Below are 17,978 nucleotides of genomic sequence, written 5' to 3'. Positions count from 1 at the left end.
ACCTTTGAAGTGTCAGTACCAGCCTATCGTAAACAAATTGAATTTACTTCATAATGATTATAACCTGCTGGTTTTCATTGGGAACATCAATAAGACCATTTGCTTACAGACTCAAATGTTGTCTGAACATTTTTAAGAAAGTAACTTAGATCCCCCAATTTCCCAGTTCAGGAGTCTAGGTTTACACAATGATCTGGGCTTCCGTAGGAGACAGACAGTGGTGCAAATACCATTGAAGGTCATGAAGATATGTTCTGAAAGCAAGGCCATGGCCCACTTAAGTTCTCCCTTGGGCTTTCAGCCTGATCCTTGCTCTAATGTTGACCCATGGCCACTGCCCAAATAGAGGGAGCTGAAAGCAGGCCGGAGTTTGATTTTCCCAGTTGATTTGGTCACAGTTTTGCCCGTAATAATGTTGCTATTTTCCTTGGACTGACTGTTGCAGACGAGTCAGATGGAACAGGGCTGTAGCCCTGGGATAGATCGATGCTATCGATCCTCAAGGCTCTGTGTCATTTCCAGGGGATTTGCTAAAGAAGCTACTTATGTTCCTTTTTCATTTTCACCAACTCATTACCAGCTGCTGCTGCCTTCATACATCTCAGCAACACCTGGAGGAGTGGAACATGACCATCCAGCTGGGGTTCGGACACCTTGCTTCAAAATTAAACACAAGACAACGTGCAGCCCACCAAAACCTGAGCCACATGAGGAAGTCAGGTCACACTGGCCCACAGGGGTTTGGTATTTTTTGTTTTGTTTTAAAAAGGGCAGCCTGGCCCTACACTAAGCAATTGATCCCCTGGCTTAACTTTTAAATTAAGACCATTGTAAATTTGGGAACTTGAGAGGACATAGAGAGGACACCCATAATACTTTGCAAATGTCAAGTGCCTCTCGATGTTGGTTACTTTTCAAAGGTAGCTAGGTTACAATGTACCGTGGTAATGAAAAAACCCTGTCAGGCCCACTCTACAGGGTTTTAGTCAATATACATAATATTATTGGGCTTTGCAAGGATTAAAGGTTGTTTCTCTCACAGCCTCACAATAGGGCTATTTTTTTCAACTGAAGGCACAAAAGAAACCCCCCTGTTTACAGAGGAGCCCAGGACATTTTGGGGCCCCAAGGCAGTTCTGACATCTCTTTGTGTACTTCCCCCTGCTGGTGGCTTTGTACTTAACCTAAAAAAAAAAAAATCCAATTTCTTTTAACCTATAGACGCCAAGACTAAAAAAAAAAAAAAAAAAAAAAAAAAAAAAAAGGACTAAGGAAAAATTGATTGGTGATTTATATTTATATTATGAGATTTAGATTGTCCATGAGCCTTTTCTAGAGTACAGAAGTTATGGTTTCCTTCAGTTTGATTCTAAGAGGGAAAGCTTTTATGTCACTCCATCCTTCCCCTGCCCCTCCCCCCCAACCCTCACATCTCCTCAGTTAAGCCATATTTAGTGTAGCTTTGGAATCACTCATCTTGCAGTATGGGGTACCCAGAATGGAGCATAATACAGTATGGTCTTACCTAGAGTTATACATATTAGGAGGCTAGAGATAGCATATGGGAAAATTCTATAATGTTTCATAACCATGCACAAATAAGAAAAAGGAAACTACTCAGTATTGTTTGGTCTACACAATGAAAAGGAATTCCAATCTGAAAAACCTCACGATAGAGAAGTAGTGATTAACCTGTCCAGTGAAATTTTATGGGTGAGGATTATGGAAAATAAACCTGAGCTGGCTCTAGGGAATGACCAACTAATTCTTGTAAGCATCTTTACAGTGTTCTATTGTGGTAAACACACATAACATAAAAGTTACCATCTTAACCATCCTAAAGTGTACAATGGAGCAGCATTAGGTCACTCACAAGGTTGTACAACCATTCATCACTACTCTCTAGCTCCAGAACTTTTTCGTCATTCCTGTACCTATTAGCAGTCTCTTCCCATTTCCTCTTCCCCCTCCCTCCTGGCAACTGCAAGTCTGCTTTATGTATTTATGGGTTTGCCTTTTCTGGCTATTTCATAAAAAATGGCATCACATAATATGTGGTCTTTTTGGTCTGGCTTGTTGTACTAAACATAACAATGTCTTCAAAGTTGCATCCATGTTGTGGCATTTGTCGTATTCCATTCTTTTTTATAACTGAATAATACTTCATTGCATGGATATACTACCTTTTGTTTATGTATTCATCTGTTGATGGACATTTGGGTTCTTGGACCTGACTTGAGTCTCTCTCTCTCTTTTTAAAAGATTTACTTATTCATTTTAGAGAAAGAGAGTAAGAGTGAGCATGAGCAGGAGGGGCAGAAGGAGAGGAAGAGGGAATCTCAAGCAGACTCTGTGCTGAGCATGGAGCCTAATGCAGGGCTTGACTGCATGACCCTGAGATCATGACCTGAGCTGAAATCGAGAATCTGATGCTTCTCTGACTGTGCCATCCAGGTGCCCCTTAGTTTATTTTCATTATAACAGAAATTCATATAAACAATATGCAGCTCAAATGTTGTTGTTGTTGCAGTTTTTAATGGTCATGTTATCAACATGTTTTACTCCTAGTAGACTGTCAACAGGTACTGTACAAGAGACACTCAATAAAATTGCTTGATAAGTTCATGTCTTTGCCTCTAAGGGCTGTGTTTGGGTGACTTGAAATGATGAAAGAATTATATGGAATAATTAGGGAATAGTGTAGGTGATCCATGAATAAGTCATACTATGGAACCAAAAGGGAGTTAAGCCTTGGGGAAATCTGTTGACTGGGACACAATAGGTATCCAAGATGTGCCCAGTTGACAGCTAAGGCCCTTTTGGGCCTGTGAGGTCATTTGTCTGAGGGATATTACAATTTTCTATCACTGTTTCAAAAAATGGTTAGTGATAAGAAACATGAAATGAAGGGAATGGCCCATAGGACAGAGAGTAGGGAGTGCTGTGATGGCTGCTTCTGGACTGGTCCTATACAGGAGTCGAGGTTGGTGAGAGCTTGAAGGCTATTTTCTCCAGTTAGCCGGGTCCAAGGAAAATACATTTGAGGGAAAGCTAGGTGAAATGTAAATCATTAAAAAAAAGGAGTGGGCTTTACTGACAAGCAAATCTGAGAGGTGAAGTCTGCTAGGTTCAAGGAAGTTAAACAGGTCTTGGTATACAGGTCTTTGCAGAGCCTTTTAATATAACCATGTGCATCCTGAACCTCCAAGAGGCCAGATACACTATATGGTATTTTATGAAATTCTTTGACTGTGGAATCTCTCATTGCTGCTGTTTATTGTATAGTGTTTGTGCTACACAAAGGTATCTACCTGCTGGAGCTGTTGGGAGCTGAAATGTATGTTTGCCACATAAAGGGACTGTGCAGCTGTGTTTACCCAGGGGGGTTTGGTTTTGTTTGTTTGTCTGTCTTCTAAGGATGGTCTCCATCTTCTAATTTTCATAAGATGCTCTGTAGGTAACAAGATCCCTATACCCTTTTTGGTGGAATACTGTGAATGGATGTGTTTGTGTGTGAGAAGGAGGATGTGTGTATGGAACAAGAATGTTCTAGGGAATTGCTGGGCATATCCTAATGGATACAACAAGGCTGTAGTCCAGAAGCACTGTTCCAACAGCAGTGTAATTACTATAGACCAGATGTTTGTGTCTCTCCCAAATTTATATGTTGAAACCTAATCCCCAATGTGATGGTAGGAGATCCTTTGTAAGGTGTTAGGTCAGGAGAGTAGAATCCTCCTGAGTGGGATTAGCGCCCTTATAAAAGACATCTCAGAGTGAGGACACAGTGAGAAAGGACCATCTCTGAACCAGGAGGCGGGCCCCAACCAGATGCTGAATCTACTGATGCCTTGATCCTAGACTTCCCAGCCTCTAGAACTATGAAAAATAAGTCACTCAGTCTATGGTACTTTTGTTACAGCCACCCCAATGGACTAATACAGGAATGCAAAGGTTGATCCCTCGGGCCACTGTACCTTGGAATTCATTAGGGACCAAGGAAGCAGAGCAGAACCCCATTGTTGTAATTGAGCCACCTTATCTGAGGTCCTGGACATGCCTTCAATCTGACTTTCCTAGAAGATTGAGCTTGAGGCTAAGCTTTCCTTCTTGGTCAGGATATGGGGCCTTAGGGAGTCCAGGATGAGGGTCTGGGAGACTAGAGGCAGGGAAAGAGCTGACTGAATGCTATAGGATGAGGTATACACTAAAAACCCAAGACCACGGAGAGAGATGGGATGACATCACCTCAGTGTAATGGACGGGCCAGGAAGTCTTTAGGGAGATGCTGAGCTGGGCACTGAACTGGACACATTAATTCTCACCTCTGTGCTTCCTCCACTCAGAGGTCACTGATGTTCCAAATGAAAAGAATATCGGAACACTAAGGGATTATGAGATTCCTTCTGAATCAACTCAGAATGATTAAATTATTTTTGATATTGCCTAGTTTCGTTGTATTTATATTTGAATTCTCTGAAAACTGGTACTCCATGTGGGATACTTCTGAGAAGATCTGACTAATCACAACATCCCAACCCATGGCCATGATCATAATGGAAAACAGGGTTTACTAGATAAACATGCTTCTAGGATTACAAAATTGGTGGCATTGAAGCCAAATGCCTCATAAATAAAAGTAATTCTGTATGTCAGGTTGCTATCTGTGTCTTGTCTTATAATTTATAACTATGTATCTGTATCTGTGATTTTTTTTCACATAAAAGATATGTGATCATCATAAACAATTTGGAAAAAAAAGAAGAAAATAAAAACCCCTGAAATACTTTTATTCATGGTTACAATCTTGATGTCTATATTTTATGCACTTTTATATGTAAGTATTTATTTTCTTTTTACAGATTGTTCACATATGAGTATACATTTTATACATTTTACTTTTGGGTTGCACTTTTATAGATTGAAAAATAAAATTGGGATCTCTTATCTATGCTATTTTTTTAACTTAAAAAAATTACTTTATGTATTGTATATACTTTCCAGGTCTTTAAATATCACTTCACAACATGGCTGTCCAGTATATGATGGTATGGACAGACTAAATTGTATTTGATAGAACCCCTATTTTTGGATTTTCAGGTTATTTAAAATTTTTCTCTATTATATGAAACTCAGTGATGAACCTTCTTCTCCCCCATGTCTGATTGTCTCCCAGAAACCTCTCACATCTTTTTCTTATGCTCCTCAACACTGAACACTCTGAAGTCATCACTGATGGCTATAATTATTTTCTATAGATGAACAAGATACTTACTAGGTGTGAATAATCTCTCCTCATAGGAGTGTCATACACTAAGATTGACAATACAAAAAGGCATGTTGAAAATACAGGGCTTTAAAGTATTACTTTCTCTTACAATGTAAGAAAATGCAAAATAAAAGGTGGGTTTAGCAGCACAACATGTATACAAAATGCCCAGAAATTTTTCTTGTTCAAATCAGCCACATATTGAGCTTTGAGGTCGCTTCTCTGTGGTTGTATCAATTTTCTTGAACATGGAAATTTCCAAGGACAGAGTCATGGAGAGCAGGTCGACCTCACCTAAGCAAGACAAGTCAACTCAAATAAGTAATATTCCTCAAGTGTTGTTTCTAAGTGCCTTGCATTGTATCTCTAGGTGTGGCCTGTGAAGGAAGAAGAGCTTTTGTAGAACTGTGGCCAACAGAGTCTTGTTTATAAGAAAAAGGACTCCATGTTGGCAGACTCATGAAAGGCTGTACCAACCACCTAGAATTTTTTGCTAACGAGAAGTCTCTTGGGTATCTTTAAGTGCAAGCCAGTGAGTGCAAGCCCAAATATTTCAATCAAATGGATATAGATAGTAAGGCACAGAAAATAGGCACAAAAATCAGGAAGATGATTGCTTCACATGAATACAGACTACCTATGACGTCCAGAGCCTTCAGCTGGAGAAGTCTGAATGGTGGAGGGGCTGAACTGTACAATACTTGAACTTGGAGGTTTCTCTTCAAGCTTACGCTAGCTCTTCTAAACTTCAGTCGTTTGACTGTCACCTTCATGATTCTGTCCTATTCCTGTATCACCTTCACTGTGTCTTCACGCTTTTCTTTCAAAAGACTCACAATTCTACTTAAGTGGACTTAGCCTCATCCTGAGACACCATCCATGAAAACATGAGATTGTGTAGTTATATTTTTATTATGCATAAATGTTAATTTTTTGACATATTGTTAGTGTTCTTCCAAACATGGCCTTTCATCCCTCAGGTATGCATTCCACACTTGAAGAAGTACTGGTGTAAGGAAAGCCCTTTTCGGACAGATACAGAAAATATGACTATTTACAATAGAGAGCAAACATTTGAGATCTGTTCTTCTGAATATCCTCATAGGGTATAAATGAAGCCGGGTGTAAGGAGATTTGAATATATGACTGGAGGTCAGAGTCACAACAAGCTGTTCAATTATGGGTATAAAGATACTAACTCGGCTCCCTGATGTCAGGTGGACCATTAACATTGTGTTATACAATACATTGTATGATCCTAGCAGAGATTGACTACTGGCCCATGTGGTCTGTGATCTGACCCAACATTGTATTCTTTATCTCTGGGCTCACCTTTCTGTTTATGGGATAGAAACTCCTGAAGCAACACCCACTTTGCTGACTACTTGAACTGGCAGTCATTCTCCATTCCCTGGGCAAGCCCCACTGACAGATGCCCACAGTACCCCATGGCATCCCAGAGAATAATCTACCCCCTGATGCACCTGAGCAGTCCTTCACCAGCTGAGTTGTACCCTTCTTAAGAGTCAGTTGTGTTTGTCCCCAGCCTTTTTTATTAAAGTCATTCTTGCTAATGAAATTCATAATTAAATAAAATATAAGCCAGAGATATATGGATGCAAGAAGAGTTGTTTCTCTGATGGCTAAGCTAACTCTATGAAAACGCTCAGGTAAGTCACTGACAACTGCCATATAGGTAGGACAAATGTAATGGAAGGATTCTTCACTCTGATGGCCTCTTGAATGCCTTAAATTCTCCCTTCACTTCAAAGACTAGAAACTGTAGACAAGCAATAGCACAGTGGTTTATGCAAAAAAGATGTATGTGGTTTACATTTAAAATGCTTAAAGTACATGTTACATGCACATATAATCTGCCTACTTTAGCCAACTTTTACAATTTACAAGCCAACTACTGGTTCTTTAGAGCCTTACCTATAGGTGAACATGACAGTCATTTTCATAGCTGAGCCTGAAATACTGTTTGGGTCGTATGTGTCCTGGCCTTGGCCTGTCTCATAAGATGTGAGCTCCTCAAGGACAGGGCTTCTATCTTAGCCATCTGTGCTGATTACATGGAGCTAAGGCCTTGTAGCTGCTGATCAATATTCTTCGAATTGAGCCAAAACGTCTTTGTTCTCATTAATTTGAATTCCTTCAAGTTGACCATACTTCCCCACCCTGATCCAGAGTCATTTTTCCCAATGGCCACATAACTCAGCATGTCTGGGATAAAGAAATGCCTGTCACTGTGCTGTCTACTCTGCCAGAATTGGCTAGTAAGAGGAAAAGCAGAGGAGGGGACTTCTGGCGGCCTTAGCATGACTGAGGTATGGCTTGGCCAATTAAGTACTTCATACCAAAATATTCCACGAATGCTATAGGATGGAGAAGTAATTCATCACATATATTTAAAGTTGAATTTACTGATATTTTATGGTATTGGATATTATTTCTATTAACATTTTATGCTGAAATTACAGAATGATTCGTGAGTACTGAATTTTTGATTGCTTTTACACTTTCTGGGACACTATTAAACTTGATTTACGTTAATAGCACTGTAAGAAGATATTAACAATGAAATTTCCAAAAGCACTTAGCATCTCATAATTGGAGTTAAATGACAAAAAAAATGAAGGGATAATAAAGTAAAGAGAAAAAAGGAGAGAGAAAGTTTTGACAATATTCTTTTTAACCTGTGGTTCTTAATAAGATTTTTGCAGGAATTGTTTTAGGTTAGGAAAGAATCAAATCTCCGATCAAGACAGATGACACTGATTTATTAGAAGAGTTTTATAATACAGAATAAAGACCTGGCTCCAGGTAGAGAGTACAGAATTTACTACTTCTAAGAGAGGAAAATTTCCTGATTTCCAGAATAGGGAAGAAACTTCAATTACCACCTTTTTCTTCTTTCTGTCCACGGTGACTAGGAGATAATCTGTTTTTTTTTTTTTTTTTTTTTTTTTTTAAAGGAACTGATTTAGTCATAGCTGCTGGATTACAGAGAGGCAGACAATAAAGGTAAAGACATCAGAGTTAGAACAATGACAATTACTATAACAAATTTGTTGAGCCCTTATTACACATAGGTTCTGTGCTAAGCAATTTATACATATTATCTCATTTAACCTCCTCAGCCTCCCTATGCATTAGATAATATCATTGTCTCCACTTCACAGCTAAGGAGAGATTCAGAGAAGTTGAATGATTCTAGCAAAGCAACAACACTAGGATTTGAACCCAGGCAGTTTGGCGCCGGAGTAGGTCCTGGCTGGCTTGAGCATAACTAAGTTAAAAGTGATCTGGTGAACATCAAAGCCACATCATGCGTAGCTTTTGTTAGTGCTGGGTGTTTTTGCCTTCATGGGCTCTTTCCTACCTAAACAATTATTCAAACTTCTATTTTATGACTGCACTGACATTAAGATAAATACATTAACAGTAGATATTAAAGCATTTTCTTTGAGTGGGGTGCCTGGCTGGCTCAGTCAGTAGAGCATGTGACTCTTGATCTCAGGGTTTTGAGTTCCAGCCCCAGGTTGGGTATAGAGATTACTTAAAAATAAAAAACTTGGAAAGAGTCCATCTTCTCTGACCAAAAGCTTTACCATTTTAATGACTTTAGAAGAAATTAAGACATTTCTGTGGTCCCCTAAAAGTGTTGTGGGCCTTAGGTGCTGTGTCTCCTGAGCCTCAAGAAGAAGTTGGCCCTGGTTAGCCTGGCAAAAAAATCAAGACTTGAACATGGAAGCATGTAACTTCATTTCTGATTACAATGGGATCCAGCAAGCTATGGTGATGGGACATATGGAAGTAACATGATAAGAAGAATGAAGTGATTTCCATCCGCCTCGGTTTTTTGGAGGATACATGGCTCAGGTCCTTGTCTGCTCTTTGAGAAGTGTAACTCCAGAACCACTGAGGTCTCTATTGGATTTATCCTAAAGAATACACTTAAATTTAGTTAAACACACACAGGCAGACAAACAGCCAAACTTGGATCCTTAATTTATAATACTGGCTACAAATTAACAGAATATTAGAGATGGCTAGTGCCAAAGACAATAACATTGACTACTCTTCGGATTCTGACCCAGGCTGTTTGGGAAGTGATTCCCTGCAAACACAGAGAAAAGTCCACCAAATGCCTTAGTCCTCACTCACAGCAACAAACGGCAGTTTCTGCCCCAAACAGAAATGAGATTCATCCATTAACATTTTTCGCCAACCCAATAATGCTTCACTGACCCATTTTCTTGGATGCTAACAAACTAGGGGTCATTCTGAGAAGACGCTGAATCTCCAGTTTTGGTCCAGACCTGACTGCCTTCTGAATAAAAGTAATAAGGAAGAAAAATCTATTTTTACTTCCCAAATTGCTGCTCGGACCGCCAACCTGGATACAAGGTAAGTCCAAGCAAGTATGACCACATTACCACGTTAGGGTTTAGTGTCTGCTTTGCTTTATGATAAAAAATAATCCCAAGTTAACTCTGGTTGAATTGGGTCACTTGCATGAAGTTTTCTCAGTGGTAGACACAACATCCTGAATGAGATTTATGTGTAAGACATTATCTGAAATTTCCCTCTTTTAAAGCCATGGTTTAAGAGGGAGTAGAAATGCATACTTCTATTAAGCAAAGAAAATATCCCAGGAATTCAAGATAAAATATTTTCCTTGCAGTTTTTAACTCATTTAAAATCATGCGATTTTACTGACTTCTTTAATTTATAAGACTCTTAAGCCAGAGAACAGATAACAAAGTGTAAAGCATTTATAGACTTCATTAGGAAATTGGGCAGTATTTACCTTAAAAATGATTGAGAATGTGAATCTGGGATTCTGTTAAGATCATAGCCAACAAAAGGCACAAAGTAAAAGGTAACCGATAAGCAAATGATAGATGATTGAATGGATAGATACATGAATAGATTAATGAATAGATAGAAAAACAGATGGATAATACAGATGAATGAATTAATAGAGACACAAAGGATAGGCAAGTAGATGACAGATAATAGAAAGATATTCATAGATCAATACCTGGTTAGAAAATGGATAGCTAGACGCACATGGATGAACAGATGACTGGGAAGCAGAATAAAGAGTTGATATATAAATGAATATAGTTAGATGAATGGAGAGATAGATGCTCAAGATTGATGAATGCAAGGATAAATTTGGAATGAAGTTGCAGATAGATATAAGAGTACAATATCACGATTGTCCCCAACTAGAATGGAATACCAATGAAGATAATGACATTTCTCTTCATGGAGCCATTTTAAATAATTTAACTATTTTGGGGGAAGTATAGGCTGGAAGCAGGAAATCAGCCAGTCTCTAGGAGCCCTGAAGTTTCACAATAAACGTCTCAAAGACAGGAAGAAAATACATGGGTGTGCCATGATTGAGCCACTCCTGCATAATGCTCAATTCTGGTCCACTTGGCCTCTTGGATGCACATTGGAACAATGAGGGATGCACATAGCGGAGGGTGCACAGAGCAGCCTTCGTGCATCCTTGGTAAGGCACAAAAGTCCTGCCTTTTTGCCTCTTTTTCAATTCTGATGTTCACATATACCTTCAGTGGTTGACCCACTCAGGAAGGTCTGATGTTGTAATTAATCCATGTCCCAAGAGGATGTAGTATCTGCAGAATTCATGAGTGGGTTTGGGCTGCTGTGATGAGTAGGGGCACCTCAGCTCATGTGATATAAATTCCTCTGCTAATTGGATTGCTGGAGCTAATCAGAAGCCAGAATGGGGATAAAAAACAAAAAACAAAACAAAAAAACAACCCATGTTCCTCCTCCTGCTGCTGCTGCTGGCTGATAAAGCATACAGCTCCTTTCAGGACAGGGGGTGCTGGAATTGAATCCTCTTGCAGAGGTTCCCCCTGTAGATGGCTATCTCAAAGGTGACATACCCGTTCTGTCGCCAGGCCAGCAGGAGATAGAGCAATGAGAGAAAGGAATAGAATGATCCCAAGGAGATTTTACCACTGAACCACAAAAACAGAGTGGGGGAGAGATGAAAGAGTAAGAAATCAAAGGGGGACATCCACATGGCCTGAGAGAGCTAGAAGCTTTTTTTCTGAAATGAAGTGCCACTCCCTGGGACATGTGAGCCTGCCTGGCATCCACTTGGGAGTATAGCTTCAGGAGGCCTCGTCTCCACGGCCAAAGCCAAGGGGAGGGTGCGCATGGCTCTCACTACTAGAGCTGATGATGCAATGCAGGAGGCTCAGTGGAAGGGATGCGGCTCTGGGATAAAAGCCCAAGGTCCCAAACTCCTTGCCTACTGGAAAACCATTGGCGTAGAGTGCTCTGAGGGAATGCTTCCTCTGCTCCTGCTCTTTCTAGGTTTCGGATGAGGGCAGGACAAAGCAAGTTTGTGTTCAATGGCCCGTGTACCTTTCCCACCAAGAACAAATGGTCCATTCCAGCTGCCGGAGCGGAGCCTGTGTCCTGCAGGGCACTGGTTAGACCTTGGCGCCCTTTCTTCTTTCTCTACCCCTTCTCTATGGACGAAAATGCATCCCTAATATTTGGTTCCACCAAGCTGAGCGCCCTGCAGTTCTCTTTAAAGTCCTCTTTTTGTCTCTCCTGCATTCTTTCCTCCCTGTGATTGCTACTTCTTTGGCCGCATTTCTTCTGGAGCCCTCGACATACACTAAATCCTTAGCCATGATGAGTAGGCGGCAAGCCCCTCTTGCACACAACAAAGACTTCTATTTTTTTTCTCTCTCTCTATCTTTTGGGCGACACGATAAAAAATAACCCTGTATTTATGCAAATTGCAAAGTAGCGTGTGATAATGAAAACAAAACAGTGCTGGCCCGCAGCCAAGACATGGCACTGACGGGGGCTCCCGACCATTTGGCTCTTGATTCTTCGGGGAGAGCAGCTGTAGAGAAAGGAGACTGCACAACAGCCTCGGCACACGCGCACTCACACGCGCACACCCTCGTTCGCACGCATTCCGGTACCGTCACCTCGGAGCCTGCAAGACCTGGGATCCAAATGAAGTTCTGCTTGCTACCGCCACGAGCACTCCAGCGTCGTCCCCCACGAGCCTCCCTGCCCCCTGCTCCTGATTCCCTTTCAGGAATTTACAAACATTTTCCGCAGATCAATATCTGTATTGATTATTCATTGTGAGTGAGTCGTGTGTCTTTGGTGATCCAGCTTGCAGAGGTAGCAGCCAAAGCCTGCTGCAGGGGAAAAAAAAAAATAACAGGAGGCGAGAGGGACCCAGCTCTTGCTGGGTGTGCGGCTGACGGCAACACAGAAAGGAAGAGAAAAAGAGGAAGGCGCTCGAAGGCGAAGGAAGGGACCCGGGGTGGAAGAGCAAGAGGGAGCAATAGCAAGAAACACCAAGTGGCGATGGGCGTCTGGGTCCCGGGATCTCGGTGGCTTGGAGGAGAGCCCCATCCTGGTGTGCTGCTCTGTGCCTCACGCAGCGGACTCCCTCTGCTCGGGGACTGAGACGTGACTCACGGTTTTGGTATCTCCTACGTAAGAGCTTTGGGGGGATTCCTTGGCTTGCTGACAACGGAAGGAAGAAAGCAGCACCAGGGAGGTAAAACACGATTGCTTCCAACTGCCTTGCGGAGGATACGCAGTCGCTTGGTTTGGCTGGAACAGCTTGCTGCTCTCTGATGGCACGCGGAGGGAGAATAATTAAAAAAGCCAGCATCACTTACTAAGTGAGTAAACACAAAGCCGTTCCAAACGTGCTCTCCAGCTAATGAGAAGCTGTAATTTCTTATACTTCAAGGCAAAACAAGACAGTGATGGGGCTTAGTGGAGTGTGTGTTTGCGTGGATATGGAGGTGGGGGTGGTGGTGGTGATGGTGGTGGAGATAAATCGACTAATTGTTGGCAATGTTTAAAAAAGGGATTACAGGAAAAGACAGTGAAATGATGACAGGAAAACATCTTGGACCAGAGCCAAAAAAAAAAAAAAAAATCGAGGCAAATCAAGTCTGCAGCTCAGAGGAAACACCCCTTACTCCTGTCGGAGGCTCCGATAGGAATTGCCCGGGGTTCCTCGGCCAAATATGGAATATTGTGCGGGCACCAGGGGACAGGACCAGGGACCACCGGTGTCCCCAGGAAGGAGCCACGGCATGCCAGGTTACACAGCTATGCCACACTTTAAGGAAACAAAACAGTAAAAAAAACAAAAAACAAAAAACAAAACCAACCTGTCCTTTCCTTTTAATTGGAGCTCCTGCTTGTTCAAAATTGCTCCAGTTTATTAAAAGCAACCCCTAAATGTGCCTTCTGATAATAGGAGCTGCTGATTCTCTGTGTGTCTCCAGGAAGCTGCTGCAAGGTTACAAAAATATTCTGGAAAAAAGGAGGTTGAGGAAATCCAGTTTTCCGTAGACTGGGCTTCTGGCAATCATGCCAGGCGATTGTCTTTGCCATTTGAACCGCCATGTGAATGGGGGAGATAGTTTGGGGTTCCTCTTCTGTTGTCACCCGGCCTTGGCTTGGTGAATCCCAAACGGGTCACCAGTAGGACCCTTTTAATACAGGTTTCCAAACACACATGACAAGGTGGAGACCTCAAGGAATAAAGTGATGAGCTGGATCTTCTTTCTTTCTGGGTATTCAGTTAACCGAGCTATCTGGTCCTTTTTCACATGAATGGAGTTGGTTTTTTTTTTTTTTTTTTTTTTTTAAGGATTTCTGGGACTGGAAGGTCAATAGATAAGATGTCCTCCTTCTGGTTGGGGTTTGATTCTTCATGTTGCTTTTTAAATGTGGACTCCCCAATACATGGCGAATTTCTGGAGCAGGAGAAATCTATCCTGCAGAAGTGTGCCTTGGACACCAAAAGGAGGAGGAATTAAGCCAGTCATGGATGACTCGGGCACCTTGCGTGGCATTTCTTCAGCATTCATAGAGACCTGTGTCTATAGTGTTTATGTGTGTGTGCGCCTATGCTTGTGTGTGTGTGTATGTGTGTGTGTGTGTGTGTGCGTGTGGATGGTGGCACTATGCGTGGTGTGTGCTTACCTATGTGTGGCTCTGTGTCTGTGTGTCCCTCCGAGAGGGAGGGAAAAAGAGAACGAAGTCGGAGCAAGAGAGAATGCTTGGGCATTTCTGTAATTCATGCCGAGAATGCTCAACGCTGTGAGGCAGACAGCCACCCATGCCCGGGCTCTGCGGCTCTGGAGGGCCTGTACAGACCTGATCTGAATGTTAAATGCAAGAGAAGAAATTAGCATACTAACCAAGGATGTCAACCCCTCCTTGCGATCAGTAAATGGCCGTCTACTCTCTTTAAAGCCGGCGTCGCCATGCGCGCCAGCCACTTAACCATGTCCTCTGTTAGGTCCTTTTTTGTGTTTGTTTTTTTGTTTTTGTTTTTTGATGAAAGACTGGAAATTCATTAATGAGGAGGGAAGGAAGGGCTTCAAGGGGCTGTAATGAAAACAAATGATCCTCTTTAAACCTCATGACGGCCAAAGCCGGGGTGGGGTGGGGGTTGATTTCTGCTCTGGGGCTGGAGAATAGGAAATTCCACAGACAACAGACCACTTGATGAGAGCCCAAGAATGCACTGCTTGGGAATTTCTTCTCTGTGGCAAAGACCAGCCATGGCCAGTATGTCTGTATTAATAAAACTTAGAGATGAGCTTTATCTTCCTAACTCTAAGTGTGGTCTACCAGATGTCTTTCCATTCCATCAGCGGTTATCAAATTTTCTTGACCTTGTGAGGATAGGAAGAGCCTTTTGGGATCTTCTGGCAAATTGCCTCAGCTTCTGAAGTAATACAAATTTTTCTTTTGGGCTATGCATTAGACTCTTCCCAGAGGAAGTAGCTGCTTTTATTTTAATCTCTATCATACGCTCACAAGGAAGATTTGACTTGTACTTCTGCAGAGCCCCATAGTAATACAGATAGAATGCTGTTTAAGAGCTAAGAATTGGGCAGGCACTCGCTACCAGTATTCGGGCTGGCAAAAGTTTGTTTCCTTTTTCTTTCTCTTAGCCAATCTATCCTTGGAAACAAACTTCTTCTTTTCCTTTGTATTGTGCATTGTACTGGTTTGCCTTATACCAGGGGTCATACTGTCCGACATACTTCAGGGACCTGCGGGCACCAGCCTGAGGAGGCAATAGGGAAGAGTAGAGCTTGGGATGAAGTGGCAACAGAGCCACTCACTTCTGTTAAGGGGAAGAAAAGCTGTGCTTTATGTTGCCTCATCTTCCAATGTTTTAAGGGGCGGTAGGTATTGGTAGTGTGTTTAAATATAACTATATTGATTTTGAAATACTGGCTCAAAGTTTGTTTTGTTTTTTCTCTCAATGATCTTTGGGTCAAACAAAATATATTTTTGAAGGTGGTCTTGGTCCATAGCATGCCACTTTGCAATCTATGCTTTGGTTCAAAATACCTAGCATCTAAGTATGTTCGTTTTGTTTTATATTTTCTTGATGCCCAGTCTTTCTATGAAATATTTTAGTTTGTTTCAGTTAAAAATATATAGATATTAGCAACTACAAGGCGAATATCAATGGGACTGTATATATTGTTAGACCAAGAGGAAAGTGCTAATTTAAAACAATAAAGAGGGGATGGTGTACTTGCCCTGTGGTCACTGGCATCTTAGCAGGCATGATGAAATGCCATCTTTTTCTAAGGTAGTGATCTCTACAAAGATATTTTTTTAAAGATTTTTTTTATAAAGACCATAACTAGGAAGATTAAATACCTAGAAATGTATTTGCATATTTTCATATGTATCTCCATCTTTTGTTACCATTAGTGATTAGTGCTTTGCTAATATTTAAAGGAAATTAAAATATATTTTTCTTCTTATTCATCCACAGAACTCTACATCTCAAGTGGGTAGGAAAAAAAGATAGAAATCCCCAGAAGAGAGATCCTGCATATAGTTTGGAAGTTTTCCCATGGCACCTGAAATAACCTCAGCAGGAAGAGACACCTCAGCAAATGGTAAAGGGCAGCAAGAAGGGCCCCCTCTTCTCATACAATTTTAACAGGGTCTTGCAATTTCCAAAGTGCTCTCCATGCATATTATCCTGGTTAATTCTCACTAGAGCCTGGCAAGGCAGATAGTATTGAGCTTATTTTACAGATGAGGACACTCAGGCTCTGGGAGGTGATAAAACTGTATAAGGTTGAAAACTAGTAAGAGGCATTCATGGATCTTCTGAGTCTTAATCTGATGCCATTTTATTATTCTTTGTAGGTTCTCCTAGGAATGTCCTCTTCAGAATCTCTCACCCGAGGCTTCTTCTGTTCTCCATCCTCTCTCATCCCCCTACCGGACACCCTTATTACACGGTTTTCATCTTGGAATCTGTGTAATTGGTAGTCACGTGCAATTTGAAAGTGCTCCTTACATCCTGCCAGCAATTAAAAGCCACTGCTCAGTTCCAACTGGCATTCGCAGAAACCATCTTTAGCTTTCCATTCCTGTTATCTGTGCCTATCTCTCTCCTTCCCTCGAAAGTCAAGTTTACCCACAGACTGGCCTACATTTGCCGTTTTTAGTGCTTCACTTTCTTTTGCATCTCTAACAAAGCCCTCTGCTTTCATTTCTACTCATTCAACTGTGCTTTCCTTCCCTGCAGTTAAATTCTGTTGATCACCCCCTTCTCCATGATACTCTCCTCTTTCCTATCTGACACTATTCTATGCTGGATTTCCTCCTTCATGTATGGCTGCTTCATCTCAGACTTAGTGTCTTTTTTAACACCTTTAATATCAGTACTCCCCAAAAAGTGTTTCTTTGGTCCTCTTCTATTCTCAACTGGACATACTTTGCCTTGTATAAACGTAAACCCTTGATTTTGACACTCATCTATAAACTGATCATCTCCTGGAATTCTCATCTCCAGGTCAAACCACTCTCCTTAGCTCGGCTCTGGGTATCTGGCTGCTATCAGCTTGGGCAGTCCTAACTCAATACACTCCTAACTCCTCATCATCCCCAAACCCTCTCCTCCTTAAGCAACCCTTCTCCCGCACACCTTTCATTGCAACACACTCTTCAGGTTTTTCTAATTCAGCTTTCCTAATTCCGCTCTAACCATTCTCTTTTACCACATTCTGACCACTCCTTTCTTGGTTTATTTCTCCACTGGCTTTTCTACCAGCCCAGCTGTTCTCTTCATTCTCAGAGGAGCCTAGCCCACAATGCATTCTCTGTATGACTTCTAATTGATCTACAGAAAGTGCAAATAGAACTATTTCGCTTGCCTCTATGAACCTTCAGTGGATTTGAGCTTTCTAACTTGGGCTTCAAGGCTCCTCATGATGAAGATCTTGCATCTTCCTAGCCCTCTTTCCTAAAATTCTTCCATTTCCTACTTTGTGCTACAGGTCACGGAATACCCATGACTATTTTATGCCTCGAGGGTTTCATACAACGTTCCCACCTTTTGGATGTTCACCTCTACTTCTGTCATTTGGTCAACTCTTTCACCTTCAAGATTCTGTTCCAGCAAGAAGCATTACCCTCTGCCCCAAACCGCCACAATAGGTTATGTGCTGTCACAAACCCCCTACCCCGGCCTCCTGTCTCACAGCATTTTTTCCACTGGCACAATAATCAGGTTCTTCTCTTTGGACTATGAGACCCTGGAAGGTAGAGACCACGACTTTTATTTCTGTGTTCCCAGAACACAGCACAGGTTCTACTATATACTGGG

The 17,978-nt window shown here is 41.6% G+C and overlaps 1 protein-coding gene and 1 long non-coding RNA gene across 29 annotated transcripts in view; one reads left to right on the top strand and one right to left on the bottom strand.

Annotated features, from left to right (window-relative positions):
* The window catches only part of ZFHX3 (zinc finger homeobox 3), a 527,663-nt gene that overhangs the window by 375,044 nt on the left and 134,641 nt on the right, over positions 1–17,978 (bottom strand). The gene's annotated exons all lie outside the window — the stretch shown is intronic.
* On the top strand, positions 12,402–17,918 carry LOC144304854 (uncharacterized). Its single transcript, XR_013371850.1, has 3 exons — positions 12,402–12,987; positions 16,131–16,257; positions 17,650–17,918. It is a non-coding gene; the product is annotated as an uncharacterized LOC144304854 (long non-coding RNA).

Source organism: Canis aureus, chromosome 3, assembly GCF_053574225.1.
Source record: "Canis aureus isolate CA01 chromosome 3, VMU_Caureus_v.1.0, whole genome shotgun sequence".
In the NCBI taxonomy this organism is placed as follows: Eukaryota; Metazoa; Chordata; class Mammalia; order Carnivora; family Canidae; genus Canis; species Canis aureus.
The sequence above is the reverse complement of the archived record's forward strand: the minus strand, read 5'-3'. Positions and strand labels throughout refer to the sequence as shown.